Source organism: Podarcis raffonei, chromosome 6 (assembly GCF_027172205.1).
Source record: "Podarcis raffonei isolate rPodRaf1 chromosome 6, rPodRaf1.pri, whole genome shotgun sequence".
NCBI lineage: Eukaryota > Metazoa > Chordata > Lepidosauria > Squamata > Lacertidae > Podarcis > Podarcis raffonei.
This window is the reverse complement of record NC_070607.1, coordinates 84,425,656-84,437,342: the sequence shown is the minus strand read 5'-3', so window position 1 is coordinate 84,437,342 and position 11,687 is coordinate 84,425,656. Positions and strand designations below refer to the sequence as shown.

The 11,687-nt window shown below is 48.4% G+C and overlaps 1 long non-coding RNA gene across 2 annotated transcripts; it reads left to right on the top strand.

Moving 5' to 3' along the window:
- Positions 1 to 2,022: 2,022 nt before the first annotated feature.
- LOC128416483 (uncharacterized) lies at positions 2,023 to 11,214 on the top strand. Of its 2 annotated transcripts, none has more exons than XR_008331224.1 (4): positions 2,023 to 2,891; positions 7,182 to 7,269; positions 8,952 to 9,142; positions 10,535 to 11,214. It is a non-coding gene; the product is annotated as an uncharacterized LOC128416483 (long non-coding RNA). The 2 variants fall into 2 exon arrangements; XR_008331223.1 differs by having other exon boundaries at positions 7,182 to 7,323.
- The last annotated feature ends 473 nt before the right edge of the window (positions 11,215 to 11,687 follow it).

Below are 11,687 nucleotides of genomic sequence, written 5' to 3'. Positions count from 1 at the left end.
GCAAGAGTACCCTCCCCCAAAACAGATGTCTTTGGGGGCTGCTCCCTCACGGGAGCCAAAGCAGGACACCCCAGCATGCATTCAGAAGCCGGGATGGCTTCTGTAATTCTGGGATGTCCACAGTTGAGGGCGTACGTGACCAACTCCCTCACTTTAGTTCCAGAGTTGCTTTTGCCGATCTCGTGGGGAAGAGGATGGAGAGAAAAGTAGGATTGGTTGACTCTGCTTGCCCTTGGCTCAGACTCTGTCTACTGTTGGCTTTCTGCCCTATTAGTCTTAAAGAGCCACAGCCATGAGTTTTTTTGTGTGTGTTTTCACTTGCTGAAAGACTTAAGGGCTTAGCCACACTGACCTTTTGTCCTGCCCCTTGCATGGACTGCTCACGCTTAAAACCTCTGTGTCCTAGCATTTTGTTTTTTGTTTTTGCCCCGGAGCTTTCCCTGTGAAAACCCTGTGTAGTGCTCAGTTGCAGCAAACATCCATTTGGGTTTTTCATGGATTGAGCTTTTAAGCACGGACCATGTCTGGAAACAGCAGGGGAAAGTTAAGTGCAGATAAGCCCCAACGCAAATTCTTACTTCTCAGATTCCATCTGCACTACACATTCAAAACAGAATCTTACCACTTGAAACAGCCATGGCTTCCTCCCCAAGGATCCTGGGAACTGTAGTTTATCACAGAGCTCCAGTTCTCAGAATGGCTTAACAGCTGACCCGCCTTTCTAGGGATCTCTGAGAACATAGCTCCGTGACTTTCCCTGGATACAATCACACACCAGGTTTAAGAAAACAAGAAAGCTAATCTTTATTATTGGAAATCCATGTTGGTAGGAAAGTTCCCCAGATCTATCATGCTATAATGGAGGTGCAATGATCTATGCTGGCCCTCATGGCTGCTCCTATGGGAGAAACATGAAGAAGGAAGAAGGAAAGGAAATATGGCATGAGGTCAGCAACCCTAGGAGTATCAGCCTAGCGTTGAAGGAAGATCAACAGAGGTCAGGGCAAGATGGGCAGTCTAGGAAGCTTGGAGGTTCCTCTCTCTTATTGCCTTTCTCATAAAGATATACAGTGGTACCATTCCGGAGCCCCGTTCACATCCTGAAGTGAATGTAACCCTCGTCTGCGCGGGGCGTGATTCGTTGCTTCCGTGCATGCGCGTGACGTCATTTTGAGTGTCTGCGCATGTGCGAGCGGCGAAACCTGGATGTAACACGTTCCTTTACTTCCGGGTCACTGCGGAGCGCAACCCGAAAATGCTTAACCTGAAGCTACTTCAACCCAAGGAATGACTGTATCAGTCCACAGTACAAGCTGTGCTGCACCTCAGACAATTTCTGCAAAATGCACCAAGCTTAGCAACTATGCACTCACGTAGGGCTCATCCAGCCTTCCTTTTGTGTTGTGTTTATGGGTTGCCATACGTCCAGAATTTCCCAGACATAGCCAGAATATGGCAGTCAGTAACAGTGACCAGGCAGAAATCACTGAGGTGTCTGGGAAAACCCATATGTATGGCAGCCTATGTGTCTATATTTTTTGCGAATTTCCTTAAAAAAAAGCTCAAAAACCTTTTGAGATCTTGGGGGGAAAAAAGCCCAACAACTTTTGTGTCTGGATTTTCACTTTTTGAAATATGGCAAGCCTACTTGAATGTGCTATGTACGAGCACTTTTTTTTTTGTCCTGTCACTTTCCTGGCAGAAACCCACTCTTTGTAGCTAAATCGAAGCAAACAGCAACTCACAGAAAATCCAAATGGCTGTTTGTTCCGATTCAGTGTTAAAGAGTGGGATTTTGCTGGGAAAGAGCTGGGGGGGGGGAGAAAAAGTGCTCTGACACAGCACTTTAAAATGCAGACCTGCGCCTAAAAAGCACGAGGTGAAAGGTAACTGTGCCTGAGCCCCCAAGAGAAATAAGATATTTGCATCTGTCCTTTGTTCACAACAGCTATGAGGGTGGATATGGGTCCTGCTATTCAATAAAATGTGGGCATGGTCAGGATGAGCCAGCGCAAACAGGAACTGAGCAAGAAGAGTGAACAGTCTCACCAGGGTCCTGTGGGGCAGTTGTTGGGAAAGCCTGATGGAGCTAGTCTTAAAATCATAATGATTTCAAGCTGCCACAGAGGGGGCTTGATTTGGGCTGTGATCAGATGCGGGGATGGACGGACCACCTTTCTATTTTGCCTTTTTGCAATGAAACTATTAAGCTATTTGGCTCTTAGAGGGAACCACTAGAGATACTTGTGTGTTGCAAAGGATACTTAGTTGCTTTAGGGACGTGGGTGGCGCTGTGGTCTAAACCACCGAGCCTCTTGGGCTTGCCGATTGGAAGGTCGGTGGTTCGAAGCCCTATGATGGGGTGAGCTCCCGTTGCTCTGTCCCAGCTTCTGCCAACCTAGCAGTTCAAAAGCATGCCAGTGCAAGTAGATAAATATGTACAACTGTGGTGGGAAGGTAAACGGCGTTTCCATGCGCTCTGGCTTCCGTCATTTTGTCCCGTTGTGCCAGAAGCTGTTTAATTATGCTGGCCACATGACCTGGAAAGCTGTCTGTGGACAAACAGCGGCTCCCTCGGCCTAAAAGTGAAATGAGCGCCACAACGCCACAGTCGCCTTTGACTGGACTTAACCATCCAGGGGTCCATTACCTTTTCTACCTTACTTAGTGGCTTCAAAAGGGTAGGATTTAAATCAGTAAAATGGCATGGGAAGGAAAGCGTCAAACCCGTTTCCTGAGCAGCAGTACCGTCCTAATTCTTATATCCTCCCCCTCCCATTGTAGCTGCCGGAAACATGGGAAAATAACCTATTAATGGATTTCTCAAGCAACTTTGGCTCTCACTCAGCCTGAAATACCAATCAGAATCTGATTACAAACAGGTTCCTAAGGTAAGGCTAAAACCCTCCCAAAGTCTTGAAACGACTGAGCCCGCTAATTAACAATCTACGTCTTTGCCTCCTACACAGTAGGAGAAACCTCCCCACCTTTCAATCAAAGAACTAACGCTTTGGAAAAACGAAGGAGACTAATTTAAGGAATAACTTGTATTTACTTCAAACTCCCCAGGCGACATATGAGTCAAGAAGCAATTGTGCAAGTAAGAAACGTATGGTGCCATCTTGTATGTCAGAGTAGTATAATTTGGAATAATTCAATAGGAAATATTAAATGCCGGGGGGGGGGAGAAGACAGCACTCAATAGGTTTAATTCTTCCTCTTGGTATGGTGACCCAATGAACATAGAAACCTGGGAAGCTGCTTTAGCCATTGGTCCATCTAATTCAGTACTGCCAACACTGACTGGTAGCAACTCTAGGATTTCAGGCAGGGAGTCTCTCCCAGCCCTATCAGGAGATGCCAGGGATCCGCACCAGCATTATTATTATTATTATTATTATTATTATTATTATTATTATTTGTATACTGCCCTTCAATCACAAATCTCAAGGCAGTTCACAACAGAAAAATACAATAATAATGATAATTGCATGACAAGCTGCCCCTGCTGAAATTGCCTCTTCTAAACAACTGTCTTGCCAAATGGAAGGCGGCTTTTTAAAAATGAGATTCAGAAGTAATACAAAGCACAAGTGAGTAAGAAGATTAAAGGTTTTATTCTAAACAGCAAGGAATATATACATACCAAGCAAGCACTTCAATCTGCCACTTGGAAGCCCTCAAGAAGCGGCAAAGTGACTCCCCCAGGTAGCCTCAGTTTGCACGGCCCCGCAGCCGATCAATTCCATGCACGAGCTTCTCAAAAAACTCTGCCCACAACCATCCGATTTATAGTTAGCTAGCCTGTGTTGCTTGCCCGACTGGCTACATGCAGATCATTCATTACTGGCTAAGTGAGATTATTCATTAGGCACCCCCTCCTAATGCCTCACTTTCTCAAAACAATGTCCAACATCAAAGCAGGTACCTAGCACTATCACTTCCTCCCAGTGGCGTAGCGTGGGTTGTCAGCACCCGGGGCAAGGCAAGTAATTTGCGCCCCCTAACCCGTGGATTTTAGCACTCGAGTGCGAGCGCGCCCCCCCAGATGTTGCGGCCGGCCCCCCCTGCACCCCCCCACGCTACACCACTGGGGCTGGGGGTGAGCGAAGGAGCCAAGGACCCCCCCCCAAGGCTCAGCAGGAATTTATTAAATTTATTATTTGCGGAGCCCCCGCGGGCCGAGGCAGCCGAAGCCCCCTCCCCTCGGGCGCCTCCCCGCCCCCTCCTCTCCTTGGGCTGTAGGTGGAGCCCGCGCTCCGAGGCGCTCCAGATCCGGGCTTGGCGAGCGCCTCTCCTCCTCCCGGCCGGGTCCGGGGGCTTCCAGCCGCACTCCGTCCTCGCCCGCCCCGCCCCCGCAGCTGAGACTTGCGCTGAGAGCCGGAGCCAGCGGCGCCCCCTTCCGCCGGGAGACCCTCGCCCGCCCGCCGGCTTCCTCTCGGAGGGTTTTGGGGAGCGCAGGGCGCGGCGAGGCCCCTCGGAGCTCTCCTCCCTCCCAGTCGGCAGAAGCAGCCGCCTGTGGCTGGGCCGAGGGGATGGCGTCGGCGTCGGGGTGCGGAGGCTGCCCGTGCCCGGCCAGGCGTCGGTGGCGGCGTCGGCGCTGCTGCAGCGGCTGCTCCTCCTGCGAGCAGTGAGTGGAGCGCAGCCGCAGCGGCGGCGGGGGGCACGCACGCGCTAGGGCGCAAGGCTGGCGGTGGTGGCGGCGGGGAGCCCGGCGGAGGAAGGAACTTGTCCCTTCCCTCTGGACTCGCGCCCCCCCCAGATGTTGCGCCCGGTGCGGCCGGCACCCCTGGCACCCCCCACGCTACGCCACTGCTTCCTCCCAACTGATTAGGACAGGAAAGGCTGTTCTTTATGCCATCAAATAACTTAACAAGAGACAAGAAAGCCGGATTGGGACAGAGGCAGGAAGGGTAACCATGTCATACCACTAACTCCTCAAAGTACAATTTATCTTCCGGATAGATTGCCCATACAACAAAGGTGCAGAAGCCCTGACCTCATTTTCACCTGGCTGTTCCACCTCTTGAAGAGTACCACTGACATACTATGGTGGAGGATAGGAGAGGATTAATGGGGCCAGAGACTGGCAGAACTGAACTAATAAAGGGAACATCCATACTGTCATTTAATGTGGATATATACACACCTCCTGGCAAATAGAAGGGGAAGAAATGGAGGCAGCGAGAGATTTTACTTTCTTGGGCTCCATGATCACTGCAGATGGTGACAGCAGTCACAAAATTAAAAGACGCCTGCTTTTTGGGAGAAAAGCGATGACTAGACAGCATCTTAAAAAGCAGAGACATCCCCTTGCTGACAAAGGTCCGTATAGTTAAAGCCTTGGTTTTCCCAGTAGTGATGTATGGAAGTGAGAGCTGGACCATAAAGAAGGCTGATCGCCGAAGAATTGATGCTTTTGAATTATGGTGCTGGAGGAGACTCTTGAGACTCCCATGGACTACAAGAAGATCAGACCCATCCATTCTTAAGGAAATTAGGCCTGAGTGCTCACTGGAAGGACAGATCCTGAAGCTGAGGCTCCAATTCTTTGGCCACCTCATGAGAAGAGAAGACTCCCTGGAAAAGACCCTGATGTTGAGAAAGATGGCGGGCACAAGGAGAAGGGCACGACAGAGGACGAGATGGTTGGACAGTGTCCTCGAAGCTACTAAAATGAGTTTGACCAAACTGCGGGAGGCAGTGGAGGGCAGGAGTGCCTGGCTTGCTCTGGTCGATGGGGTCACGAAGAGTTGGACACGCCAAATGACTAAACAACAACAACAACCCACATTAATTATCCATTGCCTGTATGACATTGACCTCTAAATTGCTGCCTTCCCACATTTCTCCCTTGGTCGGTCTAGATTTTCTTGGGCCAGCGATATGCCAAAAAACAGGAGAGTACGAGCAAGGGTGTTGTGTCAAGTTTCACTGCCTGAGGGGAGAACAGGAAGGTGCCACCCTACCACAGCCTCCCTTATCTGGGTCGTGCAGCAGCACCCTCAAAGCAGCATTGGCAACAAGGGGGTCCAGTGAGATCTCACGAGATCTCTGCAGGGCCCTTCCTCTTGGCATTCCACCACCTGAGGCAGCTGCCTCAGCCTGCCCCATGAGCTGGCCAGGCCTGGGTAAGAGAGAAACTGGATTGTGGGAGGGGGAAGTGTGGGAAAGCTGTGATTTGGAGGACAATGAAATATAGATCACTGATAATTAACTGTAAGAGAGATGTTTTTTTAGCTAATGTGGGGGGTGGGGGAACAAAGAGAATATTATTCTTCAAATTTAATCCTCTTGCATCCTGCTGAGCCGGGGGAGATGATGGGAAAGGGTAGATAGTCTGGTTAAAATATACACAGGGAAGGGAAAAATAGAAAACCTGTCCCAGCAGTGCTACACAGCATATGTTCAGCTGGCTTTTGGACTGAGGAAAGCTGATGAAAAACTGATAGGGTACTTCTGGGCCCCTTGGAAGGTTGCCTGATGGAAATGCAAATGACCGTGATGCCTATAAATCTGCAGGTGTTGTTGGCTGCAGAGCCTGTTTAGAACAGCAAGTTCTGAGCTACCTTGCCTTCATACAACATCCCTTCCTGATGATGTGATCCCCCCCCCCCGTTGCACTGAGAGCTGATCACACAGCATAGATTTCAAAGAGACCCGACAGCCTGCTTCAAGGGCTCCTGCCAAGCGAAACAAGGCTGGTGACTATCAAATGGATGGCCTTGGCTGTGGGACAGCATCCCCAGAGAGGCTCACCTGGCCCCTTCTCCTCCTTACATTAAATAAAAATAAATCAAGAAATAAAAACATTGAAATATGATCAATGCAAAATAAAACATAAAAGCAATATCTAAATAGCAGCAATAGCAAATGAAATGTAGTTTTGAGGGTTAGGGTTCAGTATGCCTGCAAAACAGTGATAATATTGAGGCATCCTGTGTTTGTACCTTTAGGATTTTGTCCCAGTTTTCTTTGGGGAGGGGGGAATAAGAAAAAAACCCTATTGTGGAATATTTTCACAAATTTAGTCAAGGTGAGTGAGATGTTTTTGAAAGTGATGTTTTGCAAGAATGCTGTTACGGCCATCTGTTGCTGCAGCAGAGATCTTTGATCCATAATTCAAAAGCAGTGATTTATTCATTATTTAATCCATCTCTATCCATGCTTTTCTTCAACAGAGCACAGGGCAGCAGACCCACAGGATTCCCAGCTAGTGATGTCAGAGACATCTGATGAAAACAAGCAATGGGAGCTGAAATTCCCAAGGTTTGCTTATTCGTCTCGTCTCTGGAATGGAAATCAATGCTATGAATCTGTCAGGTCTTTGCTGCCGCCGCAAATGATGAACTAATTATTACACCACCCCACACCTGCATTTCATTTCATTTCATTTGCTTTGAAATGAATGGGGTAGAATAACGTAATGACATTGTAACATACGTAACAGCAGACAGGAAGATGAGTAACACAGTTTATGGCAGAAGACAAACTGCAGTAGAACGGAAATAGTGGTACATGTGGTGAATACGGGAAGAAATGGAAAACAGTGCTTTCTTACATTCCTGAGGCTACAGTCCTACAACTGGAATTTGGGGAGTAAGCCCCACTAGTTCCCCATCCCTGCTGTAATGTTTATGGCAGATCCATTCCGCATTCCAAACCGGGATTTTTGAATGCTCTGGGCTAACCAGAGACTAATCCACTCCAGGATTTTGCAGCAAGGGGAATTCTGGAAGGAAGGGGAATTCTGCAAGAAAAGAACTCTTAAAAAAAAAAATCTACTACGCAAAGTCTGGGTCCAGATTCTTATTTCTAAGAGTCCCTAGGGCTTCTGAACGGAACAGTCTCCAGCTCCCATCGGCTCCAGTAAATGGTCAGGGATATGGCAGTGGTAGCTTTAGGGGATTGTGGTTTATGCCCAAATGCACCAAAGTGATGAAAGCTTTAACACTTCATTAATGTGCCCTCTCCGAGTTTCATCCTTCAGCTTTGATCAGTAATAACCCAGTGCCAGTGGCCAGTAATTAGCTAGCACCAACACCTCCCTCGATAAAAAATAAATGTATTATTAAGTGCAAGCTTTGGTTCTGCCTAAATGTGAGTGAAGCCAGGGTCGACAGATTTAATTCACACCTATATCTGCAGTTCTTACTAGAGTGAAGGTTAATTGAAATGGGCCTCTTCAAATTATTTAATGCCTACGTGAAGTCTCATCGTCTCTCCCGCTTTCCAAAAGATGAAGCAAGTGTGCTGTTCACTTGGCAGCCAGAGGGTGGCAGTGCAGACTCTTGGATAGTCCCTAGCCAGGTTTGCCAGCAGGAGAATTACCGGGTAGCATCTTTGCTCAGTTCTTAACACTGGGATTGGAGAAGGCAATCTATTCTGTGCTGTGTTAATGCACTATGGGATGTCCACGGGGTGCATGCAAACATGGAAGTGCTGCCTGAGTAACAGGGAGCCTATTATTCTGGTTACCCTTCCAACTTCTCCAGGGCTGCAATCTTGCTAGGTGGGGTCAGGGTTAGGGGAGGTGTGCCCCATTTCATTTCTTATGGGGAAATGGGAATGTGCCCCTCCCCGCCCCTTCACTGCCCCCCCAGCCCCTTGCTGCCACTCTTACTGGTATTCCACGACGGTGCCGGTGTAACAGTAGCAGTGGCGCCGGCTTCCATTGAGTGTCAGGTGTGCGTGCAGGAGCCAGGTCCTGTGACCGGTAGGACTTTGCAGGACTGGGGCCTTCCTAAGTTTGTTCTGAAGAGGCAAGGTGCGGCCGCACAGGTGAGGCCGATTGGTAACTCACAGCACCTGGTGGCAAGAGCCAGGAAGGGAAATAAGGTCAGCATTTCCCTTTGGCTCTTTGCCACAGCAACACACTTCATGCCTTGCTGCCTTTGGCTCCTTGACCCTTGGACCTTTGACTTCGCGACTCCTTGCTTCCTGACCCTCAGACCCTTGGCTTCTTGACTCCCAGCTCTCTGACCCTCGGACTCTTGGCTTCCTGACTCCTGGCTTCTGGACTCCTGTTCCTGCTCCCACCCCGCCATCTTGCCCCCAGTCCCAGCATCCCCAGCCGGGACTTCAATTGCCCATGAACCGGACCGTGACAGTGAGATCTTGCCAGAAACCATTGCATCTGCTGGTGAGGCTTCTCCACTGGAAGTTGGGTGGGGGTGTGGAGGCGAGGCAGGTGCCTGCTCTTGGACTTCCATTGCTCGAGGCAAGCTCCTCAACTTGCCTCATCAGTGGGCTGGGCCTGGGCAGGGGGTTTCCGTGGGTTGTAGCTGACAATCATACCCTCCAACATTTGTCCAATGAAAATAAAGGTAAAGGTAAAGCGACCCCTGACAGTTAAGTCCAGTCGCAGACGACTCTGGGGTTGAGCTCCTCATCTCGCTTTACTAGCTGAGGGAGCCGACGTTTGTCCGCAGACAGTTTTCCGGGTCATGTGGCCAGCATGACTAAGCCGCTTCTGGCAAAACCAGAGCAGCGCACAGAAATGCCGTTTACCTTCCAGCCGGAGTGGTACCTACCATATTTTTCGCTCCACAAGACACACTTTTTCCCTCCTAAAAAGTAAGGGGAAATGTGTGTGTGTGTCTTATGGAGTGAATGCAGGCGGGAGGCTCTGCTCAGTGCTCTCTTTAAAGAGCCACGCGGAGCGTGTGTGCGGCTCTTGCTGGCTTTTCCCTGAGGAGGGAGAAGGGACTGATGTGGTATTTATCTACTTTCATTTTTGACGTGCTTTCAAACTGCTAAGTTGGCAGAGGCTGGGACAGAGCAACGGGAGCTCACCCTGTTGCGGGGGTTCAAACCGCCAACCTTCTGATCGGCAAGCCCAAGAGGCTCAGTGGTTTAGACCACAGCGCCACCCGCATCCCTCCGATGAAAATAGGGATGTCCTATTCCACCATCACCATCATTTTACTATTTACACCCCACTCATCTGACTGGGTTTCCCCAGTCACTCTGGGTGGCTTCCAACATATTTAAAAGCATAATAGAACATGAAACATTAAAAAGCATCCCTATCCAGGGCTGCCTCCAGATGTCTTCTAAAGGTTGTATTTCCTTATCTTCTTGGCTGGGGGGAGGTTTTACCTCCAACATTTCTCTAATTAAAATAGGGACATCCTAAGGGAACGTCCTATTCACAATACAATAAAAGCCATATACAAATAATTTCCTATATGAAATCCCCTAAACAATTGCATACATAAAACAAATTGAAAACCATTACATATATAAAAGTAGTTAAAGCGATGGCACACCCTAAAACAGTTTCAAATCCTGTACAGATACTGAGAGGGTTTAAATGCTGATGTCACCTCTTAATAGGAGTTGAAAGGTACATATTCGATCCACATCTGCAGCAGTTATGTGGGCTTGCTGGTTTGCTATGGAAACCAATTCAAGGTAATAGTGGTTTAACCTTTAAAGCCTTGGATGGCCTGGGACTTTCATGCCCTAAGAGCTACATATGCTTCCCTGAATGATTCAGCAGGTTGTACTGTCTGTTCCATTTCGGTGGCAGGTTTAGACGTCAGCAATCAAGAGCTGAGCATTCTGAGTGATTGTCCCTAAATACGGCTTTCTCTCTGAAGAGGTTAGGAGAGATGCAACTTCATTATCTTGCTGGAGGAGAGGTTGCAAGCCCTGCCTTTTCTGTTCTGGATTTTGATGAAGAAATCAGTTTTTGTGTGTGGCTGCTTTCATCTGTAGTGGCATGTTGTTGATGCTGCTTTTTTTGTCCTCCTAAATGTATTTTTCTTTTATTTGATGCAAGTTGCTTTGATCTGCTGGAACAGCAGCCTAGGAGAAGTTAACTAAATAAATGTACAAAACAGGAACATACAAACAACAGGATACAATTCTGATGTTTAATGGAAATGGATTCTATTGAGAGATGCAGAACTGTTCGGGTTGGTCTTGTTGGTTGGCAGCCGTCTGTCTCAGGAGACAATGACAGAATGCACCTTTGGGGGTGAAATCAAACCATTGGAGAGTTACATACCAATATGGGAGAGACATATTTTGTTGCAGCTGGGGCAGATGAAGGTGTTTGGTTGTGTTGATCCAGGTGTACCATAGCGTTTCTTCTTTCTTTGCTCCTCCCAGTTGCCCTTCCTCCTCCAAGGCACTGCCTGTTCTTATTATTGTGGTGGTGTCTGAGTTTCTGTCCATTAGGCAAGAATGAGATTCAGAATGGGGTAAGGGGAAGCCAGCACTGACTTGGGCAGCAGAGGGCTAATCCACACTTACCTTTATTCTGCCCTTTCCAGGCACTGCCTGCGATTGAAATCTCCATGTCCAAGCACCTTTGTTTTCGTTTTTGCTCCTGAGCTTTCCCAGTGAAAACCTGCTCTTTAAAGCTCAATCAGAACAAATGTCAATCTTCTGGAAATCCGAAATTGATGGAACTCACCTTCTGACACCACCTCCAGCTGTGAAGGAGCTGCTTTTTCATCACTGTATTTTCAGAAGTCATTTTGGGCACCAGAAAAAACACCCCATGTGGTGCACAGATGAGTTTAAACAAATAACTGTGCAATTAAATGGAAAGGGCTGATCACACAGGTCTTTTGCGTAGGTAATTCTACAGAGAACCCCCTCCCTGACTTGTCCATGTGCTGCATCATTCACACACCTGGACGTCTGTGGGTGCATGATGGACAAATGGATCCTTC